Here is an 11,601-nt window from a genome sequence, read left to right as displayed (position 1 = left end):
ATTTAACTAAATGTGAAACATTTGTAGTTGTGGTAAGAAACCCTCTCTATAGAGTTATTGGTTTGTTAGTTGTTGTAGTTTTGCTACGTTACCATCAATCTCATTGCATTTTCCTTCCCTCTCAATGACTACTTCCCTCTCTGAACTTTCTTTTATGTAACTAACCTATTTACATTTATTGTATTTAGAATGAAGAACAAATGATTATGGCATGCGGAGTCTTATTCATCAATAACTTTTGTTAACAGTGAAAGGTTATCAACAGGATAAAGAACTTTAGTCGAAATGTAGTTTGAAACATCTGTGAAGAAGAATGCATGATACATCTCACGCTCTCATTATTTGGATAAGTATTCACATTCCAGACACTGTTCGGGATTTCAGACAGGTATATGTCTCTTTACATATCTCCCTGAAATTCTAAAATTAGTTATAATTTATACAAACATCTTGGTTTTTTTCCTTTCACAAACATCGTACGACACAGAGTACTCTTTGGTTTTCTATTTTAGAATTTTATGGACTGATGTAGATGGAATTTGACAAAGAAAAGAAAATTCTTTCCATTTATGATCGCGGTATTGGAATGACAAAAGAGGTCAAGAACCAAAGAACCATTGCAAAATCTGGAATTTCAGGTAGGTAACTAATCAATTTATATATCTATTTTTTCCATTTTGAAAAAACAAAATTCTCTTATAGAATTCTGAGATGAACTACAATGTTGGTTCATTGGTGTCAAAGAATTCTAAGATGTATTCTATTCTAATCCATAATCCCGTTACATGTTGTATTTTCCAAAATAAAAATTAGAAGAATGAGTGCATAACACCGTTAGCAAATTTTTAATTTGAGAATGTAGGTAATTGTCAAGAAGAGATAGGAAAGAGAAACTATTACTACATAAGATTTTTTTTGAAATTCAATTATACTGATCCATGGGGTGCAATGGCAAAGGAAGATTCTGAAGTGTCATTCTCATTCAATGCAAATGAATCAGGTAAGCTTTTTGAACCTATAAGTCTATGATAGATATTCAACCCATGTTATTAAAATGCGTTAAGTTAGGCCTATCATTTATTATTATTATTATTATTATTTTTTTCTTTTTGTATATATGTAAAATGTTAAACACAATATTGTGGGATGTGTCCACTGCACCACCCATATGGTTTGGAGATGGTGGAAGGTATTAACTACTATATGTGGAAGTGGTTGACTCATGTTATTGAGTTTCAACATTATCTGCAGATACATCAGTTAGTGATCAAGAGCAATTCCATTAGAAGTATTAGGACCAGGAGGTACCCAACACCCAATAAATAAATTGTGCATTAATCTTATACATTAAATAACTGTAAAGAAGGCCCTTTGAACGGGGTTGAAAGCCCACATAGTACGTTCTTTGATCAATCTAGCTGCATCATTTCAACAGTAGAAAACTAAGGTACCATAGCTCTTCAGAATTGATGTACTTGGCTTTCCATTGTTAGTCCTTATTGCCAAGAACCATATGGCCGGCTTGCTGCTTTATGTACTTAACAAGGTTTAGATTGATGTAATTGGTTTTCAATTGTTAATCCTTATTGCTAAGAACCATATGGTTGCTACTGAAACTCTTAAAGATCCTTGGGTGATTCTATATTCAACATTGACTCTATATAGTAGTATAAGGAGACTATGCAATGTCCAATGACCTATGAAACTTGATGCATGAGCACATGAAACATTTATATGTTTTTACCAACTTGGGGCTGATTAAAGAGGTTTGCTTGATTAATATTTCATCCATTAATAAGAATAGTTCCAAACGCAAGAGAAAGGATGTTTTTGAGTAAAAAACTTGATTTTGCATTAGTGATTGGGATTCCCAACTTTTCTATATATAAGCATCATAGTTGGATCCTGCTATGTACCTAAAGTACTAATTGTATTACCTATTTAGCGGGAAAAAAACTATATTACCAATGGATGAGGGAAGAAGGGGAACTTCCAAGTCTCTCTTCTTCCTACTTTTATTTGTTTTCTTCTTTGGTGTTCAGATTGATGGGTATCCCAAATACGAGGATGCTCTATCCAAAGTTATCTTATTTTTTCAGGGACAAAGGTCTGGAAACCTTCCCCTAGATCAAGAACTCACATGGAGGTCCAATTCCAGAATATTTGATGGCTTGGCTGCACATGTACGTCATTGTGTTGCTGTTTTTGTTTACTTCTCCGGTTCTCCCTTAGTAATATCATGCATTCAGTGCTTATTGCTTAAAATCACGAGTTTCCTTCCACATTGTCTTTGTACTAAATATTCAGTTTATGCGGAGAGTGTTGTTGCTAGACATTGTATCTCTAACATCTTCTCTGCTGGATATTTAGGTTGATATAAGAGGTGGTTACTATTATGCTGGAGACAATGTTAAGTTCAACTTCCCCATGTCATTCACAACTACTAAGTTGTCATGGAGTACATTGGAATATGGTGGGCGCCTGGGGAGCTAGTTAGGAATGCTAGAGGTGCCATTCGGTGGGCAATAGACTACCTTCTCAAGTGTCGTACAGCTACTCCAAGCAAGCTTTATGTAGGAGTTGGTGATCCTAATGCTGATCACAAGTGTTAGGAGCGGCCAGAGGACATGGACACAGTTCGAAGTGTCTACTCTGTTTCTGTAGTCGCATTGCAGTACAGAGGTGCATATAGTGACTCACTTGGTTCAACTGTGTACCCGTTTTACTGCTCATATTCGGGATACAAGGTAAGAAGTTTATATGTATTTAACATATTTTGTCAATATTTATATTAGGTAATTGTTTAAATTTTCATTCCACTAAAGGCATATGGTCTAAAAGAAAGAACTTTTAACATTAACATTGAGTAAAGGGGCACTAACTGAAAAAATGATCTTATTTCTATTACAAATGATTAAAATCCCAACGTAAATGACAATATATTACCACTTTTCTTTGAAGCATAAACGATTGTTCTCTTATGGTTAACATTTTTGATTGTTTAAATTACAAGGATGAGCTAATATGGGGAGCTGCTTGGCTGCCAAGGGCAACAAATGATGTTTCTTATCTCAATCTATTGAAATCATTAGGGGGTATTGACGAAACTGATATCTTTAGTTGGGATAACAAATTTGCTGGAGCAAGTGTTCTTCTATCAAGAGTAAGTTTCAAGAAAAATAGAAAAACATATCATACATACTATTGTGATATGAAAGTGAAATGTGTCTTAATAGGAAGCTAGCTAAAGAATCATCGATCTAACAGTTTTCATATTTCTTTGATTGGATTTACCGAGCTTTGTTGAGTAAGGACAAGTCCTTTGAGCAATACAAACTGCAAGCCGAAGATTTCATGTGCAAAATTCTACCGAACTCTCCCTCTACAAGCAAACATACATCAGAGGTATAAAAGGTCATTGCATTATCACAATTTGGAAATTGGATTGAACATCACTGATCAGTGCTCAGATACCACTAAAATGGTTCCAACAATTCAAAACTAATACAAGTTTGGCACTTAGAGACCAAAACAACGGAGCAAAAAAATCGAAACAAGGTGTAATTATTGTTCTTTAAGAGAGAACATAGGCCCTTAAAACAAGTTATATGTAGTCCACTGCTCTTAGTAATTTCCATCCAATAACTAGCTAATGATAAAATGATCTGAATTGCAGGGAGTCTCATGTACAAACTAAGTCAAAGCAATCTTCAATATGTTACATCGATAACCTAACCTTCTTACTCGATACATATGCAAAATACATGCTCTCTACACGCTGAACTTTTAATTGCGGGAACATGTTGGTCACACCAAGCACCCTAAGGAACCTGGCAAAGAGGCAGGCATGTCGTACTTACATATGTTTGTGTATACTTAAAGAAGGCATACGCAAACGCATGTATACATATTATTGGTACTTGGTGCATGAATTTAAGACTAACCATTGTTATGTCATGTGCAAGTTGACTATATTCTTGGTGAGAACCCCTTAAGGATGTCATATATGGTAGGTTATGGACCAGACTTCCCACGGAGATTTCACCACAGGGGATCCTCTTTGCCCTCCTTAATAAGCCACCCACAAACTATAGGATGCGATGGTGGATTTTAACCATTTTTCTATTCATCTAATCCTAATCCTAACATCTTGATTGGTGCTGTTGTCGGTGGTCTAGATCAGAATAACAAGTCAGTTTAAGTTTTAAAAAGTCGCACTTTGTCAATTTGCCTTTTGGGTTGTTGTTAGTGCTTATTTGGTAGATTTGAGAAGTGGGATCTTGCATTTTGTGGAATTAGAGTCCTTTGTTACAAAATAATAACTATTGGCCTTGAAAACCATCAAGCATTTAGTTGACAGAAGTACTGAATTCATCATTGATAGTGGTCTTGATGATGTTGTAGTTTAATATCTCACTTTTAATTTATAATATGATTATGTAGAAAGTTTTACACTAGACTCTTCGCGGTGTTGCTCATTCTCAAAGTCTTTATGCCCATTTTTATTCCTAATGATTTATTCTCATTTGTTTCAGTCATAATATTGTTACTAGGTGTTCCATAATGCAAAGGCCTATGTGACATTTGAGGACTAATATTTCTAAGTATCAATCTGCCCTTAAGCAAGGAACCTAGCGTGCTTAGTGGTGATCCTGGAAGTCCTTTCTGAATTGGTAAATGTTTGTTGTTTACAAGTGGTTAGAATTTGAAAGTCATTTATGTTACTCTTAATGGAGTTGAATGTATATGTAATTGTTAATTTGTACCTGAATTCTATAAATGTCTCCATGAAGGATTTTTAGAACCCTAAAAACGCTATTCTCTCTCCCTCTGTAGCGATCACTCCATTTTCAAAATCTCCCATCTAAACAAGGACTATCATTATCTTCAGAGACCTTCTCTAAATTCTTAATCTGCCTTGCTAAAGATTCATTCTGAAAATGTTGAGAATGAGCTCCATTAGGTAAGAATCCATCAAAGTTTTTAGTCATGTGATACACTATTTTTCTAATGTCATTTAAAATTGACATCAGAAAGTTGAGATTGATGACTTCTAAATTTGCTAATTGTATATTTATGTTTAATTTTTTGTGATTTAACTCTGCGTTATGATATTTTAGACAAACTAATGAAGATTCCAAAAGTAAGTTGCATGCGAGGAGTGCATATAATATATCAAATTGTAATAAACACATTGTATTAATGTGTAACTAAAGGTTTATATTCGTAGTTAACATCAATCAAATTCTTCCAATTCTCTCTTTTTTATCAGCAGCAGACTTTGTGATGCCTTTGTTACCGTTGAAATCAAACAGTTAAATGTTTGATGATTAATTACTATTGTAAGTCGCATATTCTTTACCTTTGTGTTATGTTAAGTTCTCTTACCCATTGCATACATGCCAAACTTTATTTTGTCATTTTTGTTTTGTTTGTGTTAGTTGGCAACTTGGCATTAAGTTGACAATCACATAAATGGGGTTTTCTATGGGTACTCAGAATCTCGCCAGTTCTTTATCTTTGCAGTATGTTCTCTAAGCCATTGTGATAATGTTATTATTTTCACCAATTCATGGTGTCATGGGTTTTATGGGGTTGTAGCTTGACAATCACCTTCTTGGCTTTTTATTGGCATTTGGAGTCATAAGAAAATATATAGTTGAATTTTAGAACTTTGGACCAATTATCAAAATATCAAATTCGATGAATATATCGGTGTACCCAAAACCAATATATATCGAAAATATCGGATATATCTAGTTTTTTTGTGACCAGTCAAAATTTTGTTTTGTATGTCGATATATCGGAAATATCGTTGATTATATCGAAATATCGACAATATATAGGTCAAAGTCAACAATATCGGTCAAAGTCAACAATTTATATTATATATATCGTATATATCGGTCGATATATATCATTATATCGGAAATTCTGATATATATCGGGAAAAAAAAGAATTCAATATTTGGTGGATATATATTGAATATATCGATGTCGGTGTACCAAAAAACTGATATATATCGGATATATCGGCAATATTTTGTTCCTTGCTTTGGACCAATCACAACATTAAAAATTAAAAACAAATAACCAAAATAACCAAATCTTAATTAAGCATTGCAACATTAGCATATAGTATGTAGAGATTTCACTATGTACCTTAAACTAACTTTCTCATTTTGATTCCTATGCATCTATTTATATATCTAGCTTAGCTAACTTGTTGTATATCTTTTTGATTGCCCAGAGCTTTAGAAGGCGTTAGACTTCTAGGCAACAATGCATTTTCTAGGTGGACCGAAGAGTGAAAGTAAGTCTTCATGGACAAGGTGGAGGTTGTTGGGTCTCCTCAAAATGGGTGCATTGGCAAAAGCCTACAGGCTAGGTTCCCTTTGAGGTTGATGAGCATTCGAGCATTGTAAGACTTTGGTGTGAGTCTGTCTTAACCCTCTAAATATTTCAAAAAAAAAAAAAAAATGTATTTTCATTAATCAGGCATAACTAGAGAGATTAACTTATTCCTATATATGAATTTCATATGAATAAGTTAAACTCTGTCAGAAATGGAATGATAATCCCATATATGAGTTTCTGTAGTACAATAAATGTTGTAAAAGTTTAGACTGATTCTGAATACTGTATTTTAAGCAATTGTAGTTCAATGTATGCGTCATCCAGGTTAACCCATGGCAAAAAGGATGTATATGCCACCAACATGGACATGAAAATAGAAGACCAGCGATGCTTACATATTTGCTTTTTTCAATGCATAAATGCCCTTGGTTTCCATAAACTAAGAATTTCATATACATTGCTCAGAACTCAAATCTGTGTACAACTAATTTAACTCTAATGCTATGAGGATGAGAAGGCAGATTGTAGCACTTCTTGAGGTACATAATGAATATAGTATAGGGATTATAAATAGTATAAAGACACAGGCGCTTGATAAAATGATCCAATTGCAACAACAGACCCGTTAAAGTAGAAAACCTAACAAGAGCTTTAAGTGAATGGAGAGTTTGGAGTCTTTCAAAAACAAAAAAGGATACTCCTTATATATTATAAGTATACAAGAAAGACAACAAGATTTCATCATAAAGAAACTAATCTATTTATTCATTCCTAAATTCAATATATATGTAATATGTCTAAATGCTACATTATAATTATAATTATGCTACATTTAAAAAAAAAAAAAAAAAACACTTTATACTCATGTATATATTGATTTTTTTTAAAAAAATTACATTGCATGATAAATTCAAATAAAATTATGTTAATGATAATTAATTAATGAACTAATAATAATTGAACCTTTTCTAATCAATATCATTAAACGTAATCCCGTTCGTAGGATGGGTTCGAAATCTAGTGTGATTTGATTACAAAATGAAGCCAGGTGAATAAGAAAATATGTTTGTTTTGGGAGTACTTAATGTGGATGGGATCTAATAAACTATTTGTTTAGTTAGAATTTGGGCATCATACATTGTGAAGAACAAACTACAGTGGGTGTGGGTTGCATTGTTTCATTGTTGGGGAACTAAAAGAACCAATTTATGAGAGATAATCAAGCTAGAGATGACATATTATAAGCTTTCATTGAGATAGTGGATATATAGTGGCGACTGCTCTATCAACTAATATTTTAGAAGTCAAGACGCACCAAGTGGTGGCTGCATTGTTTTCTGATCTCAGTAGTATAAAGTCTGGAACCTTTTAGTAGGAAGAAAATGACCCATTTCTCTTAGAGGTCTCTTAATCTCTTATCCTTCTTTTCCACAAAGTGCATGCCATCCAATACTCCAACCTATACATATCAGCACCGTGCATTGGGTCTATGTTTTTTTTGTTTTTTTTTTCCAACTATTCTTGGATGTGACCACAAAAGACACTCTGACTTTCAAACATCGTCAACCTGGAGAACTTCAGTAACCAAAGGCTGTATCAACTTAATCAAAGCAAAACCATCCAGAAAATTCTCAGTCGTCAAACCATCAAACTTACTCCGAGCAAGCATTAACTCAGCAAATGATTCAATCTTTGAAAGTTCTGGCGCATCTAAAACTCTAAAAGAGAGAGGCCAATTACTTCTTTGGGTACCCTGCTTCTTTCGCTACTAGCCATTTGGCCCGGCCTATGGCCGGACTTGCTACATAGATAGCTAATTACTCAAAAACCTAAAGTCCACTTGAATAAATAATATATGTATATTGATATCTAATGATTCATTGCATACTTTGTTTGAAGGGTTTATGTTTTTCTAATATTTTTTGAAGGGGATTGCAAGCTCTCAAACCTTGATCTAGTAAGTGTAAAACGCATACATATATCAGGCTACATCAGCGATGGCGAAAAGACAAATCGATGTCAATTTCAAATCTAGATGAGAGTCCTACCTTAGCTTTCTCCAAAATAAATTTGGACCTAACTTGGCGATTATATTGTAGCATCAATCCCATGAATGCATTTGGCGTTGGTTATAAATTAAAGTAGATATATGATAATTGCCTTTTCATTAGAATCATTTCGACACTTGCCATTGGGCAACGAAATATTTGACAGGTCAAAATCAGTTCGATCAAAGATAACCACGCGGTTGTTGTTTAGCAGTTGCATGTGTAGGGCGAAACCATAAGGAGTTTCGTGGTGTTACTTTTTTTCCTTTCCTATATGCTAAGTTATCCGCTATTTTAAGGAATTATTAAGAAAATTTAATTTTCTTGAGTCAATAATTGCTCTTCTCCTATTGGATGGATAGCTGGGAGACCAAAAATTGTGACAGAAAACCGGACTAAGCCATTGACAGCCATCATCATAGGTACTTGAAATTGAAACGTAACCATACCTTAATCTAGCTATCTCGACGCCAAAATTCCAAAGTGGGAAAAACTGTCTCGACCTTTAGAGTACAATAGCAAGAACTCGCAATTCGTTGTCTCTAATGTCGCGTGGGTCATGGCGACAAAACTAAAAATACTTGCTCTCGGATATCATATATCGCCTACTTGTTTGTTTGTTTGTAAACGAACTGCATGGCTTGTGGCTCCGTGTTTGTTACATGTTGCTATTGCCCCCACCTATCTATCTTGGAAAGAGTTACCGTGATAGGGTGTAGTACTTAATAAATTTGAATATTTGATCAAGGAAAATAGTTCACACTAAGTTGGTATTGCCTCGAGATCATCCATGGTGTCCATCTCATTATGAAATCCGGGCGACGGGATAGAGCCACATTAAAGGGTAGAAGTAGTCCTTTCATATGTAAATACATCACAAAAATCAACCCGATCGACTGATTTTACTTTTAAGTGTATTTACGTAGTGTATTTTTCTTACAAAAAATCCGCACGTTAAGCTCATATCGACTTCAAAATCTAGTTGGCTAGAATGATCAATTTCATTCTCGTTAATCAAGTGACAATCAAAAGTCAATCGATAAGGACATCGGTCATTATAAGCCTATCTTGAAACCATGTTGAGCACTCCGCTTCACAATCAGTGCCGCCCTCTAACACCAATCGCCTAAAACCCTCAAATTGCAAAAAAAATGGTTCCTCACATGTCACATCCAATCGGGATGATGCCCCAACGAATGAAGCTATCCGGTGACATAGACTTTGTGTCCACAGAAAAGTTAATAATTGTCACAAAACAATCGGGAACAAAGGGATCCAGAAATGACTAAATAACTGAAATGGGTTTATCTTTATTTTTATTCAAAGGGTTATACAATGTATATATACATCAACCGATGATACAACTAAATCTTGATCGATTCTCATAAAACAAAATAAACGGCGTAAAATAAAAACCTTTGAAGGCACCAACACCTTGAGACAAAGGACCTTTTATTCAGTTTGGGCTTTGGAAAATGCGAGGGTCCACAATATCATATATTTGCATGTCGAATCAGCAAATACAGAGCCGGCAAGAAAGGAAATGGAGCGACGGATTGACGCTTAATCGGGCGGACGATGCATGGATGAATCATCGAAGACTCCTTCCTTTGCTTATCATCTTTATTGTGCTCAGTCTCGCCTTTATAGTTTTTGAGGACAAGTCTATTCAGGTTAGTCACGGTGCAGGCTTGCTCCTTTGTCGCACTAAATAGCTCGGACATAAATACAGGAAGATACAAAAGGCTTCCATGGAACATGGAACATTCTCCTGCACCTTTTGCCGTGGCGATCTCGATAAAATGAGAATGCCATAGCAATCATAGAAAGAGCAAGGAATCCCGACTCGAAAAAAAACCATCCGGAGGTGACGCCCGAGAAAAATTTAATCATGTAATTAACCAAAATGACTTATCAATAGCAAAAAAACTTATTCGACTAACTTACCGATCGAAGATTTATTAAATTAATCTATCTAGTAAGTGCTTTACTTAAATGATATCCTTATTCGACTAACTTATCGTAGAGCGCATTTTAAATCTATCCAAGAATTATTTTTAGGCATATGATATCTATAACTTCATGCTAATAATGTATTATAAAGGGAGGGAGCTAAAGAAAGTAGCCGAGGTATCTACAACTTATTCACATTTGATAAAGTAAACAATTATAACAATTATTTCACATTTAACAATTAGAGAAGTGCCATGATTGAGGAGTAGGGGCTCCATCTTCAATCATTAAAGACATCTAAAAGACTCGGGATTCAAATTATGACCCCTACTAACTTTTTCTGTTCTCCATTAGTTGTTTTATACCAAGTGTATTTCAGTTTACTATAGCATGATTGTAAAACATCCAGATGACATATATACATCCAAAAAGAAACAGAGAAAAGGGGCAAACTATCTGAATTCGTGCTATTAAAATGGCTTTTGCAGTTGCCTTCATGCAGATGAAAAAGTAAAGAGGCTTTTTAGATGGTCAAGAGTTTATCTTGGGATGAGAACTCACGGTCATACATCACGTTTCCCAATGGGAGCAGATATAGGAGTTCCTCAAGCCACAAAAGTAGTTCTCCCACCGTAAGCATCCGTGAAGAGAGAACATTCTAAACCCGAATAACATTATAAATACCGAAGATTTGATAACCCGCCAACATTTCCTAACTAAAAAGAATCAAACCCCAAATCTGTCTCGCATGCGCTTAGTTTAATTTGAAAAGAATCCATACCCTCCAACAACAGAAGTCAACTGCGACATAAGTATGCGAGGGGCCAAAAATACAAAGCGGCAGCCCACCTAAAATCAAAGGCAAAAATGATGTCATACACGTATTATATGAAGCGAGATAACAAATGCCTTAGAGCAATCTGCGTGACATATACCATCCTTACTTTCAATTTTCTTTACGAGATAATTTTCTTGTTAGAGTGCTACACAAAATCTTGTAAAACACCCTCTCTAAGGAGTAGCAGCTTTGATGAACCTAAGGTTAAGGTCTCAAAACTGTATTTGGGATAGCCTTGTCGTGTAATCCAAAGTCTAAATTCTTCAAAGGTTGTAACCTCGAACTAAGCAACTTGCTCATCGAGAATTACATCTTTTCTCAAGTAAAGAAATGCATGTTTTACCACTAAAAGGAACTACACGATATATATAAAACAAAAAAAGGTTGAAAAAGAAATAATTATAA

At 34.6% G+C, this 11,601-nt stretch overlaps 1 pseudogene across 1 annotated transcript; it reads left to right on the top strand.

The window, feature by feature from the left end:
• Positions 1–696: 696 nt before the first annotated feature.
• LOC147519821 (endoglucanase 3-like) lies at positions 697–4,820 on the top strand (annotated as a pseudogene). The gene is made up of 4 exons (XR_015214301.1): positions 697–2,183; positions 2,371–2,747; positions 3,014–3,405; positions 3,677–4,820. The product of XR_015214301.1 is annotated as an endoglucanase 3-like (transcript).
• The last annotated feature ends 6,781 nt before the right edge of the window (positions 4,821–11,601 follow it).

This window comes from Coptis chinensis, chromosome 2, assembly GCF_015680905.1.
Source record: "Coptis chinensis isolate HL-2020 chromosome 2, ASM1568090v1, whole genome shotgun sequence".
Lineage (NCBI taxonomy): Eukaryota > Viridiplantae > Streptophyta > Magnoliopsida > Ranunculales > Ranunculaceae > Coptis > Coptis chinensis.
Note: the sequence above shows the minus strand (reverse complement) of the source record. Positions and strands in the feature narration are given on the sequence as shown.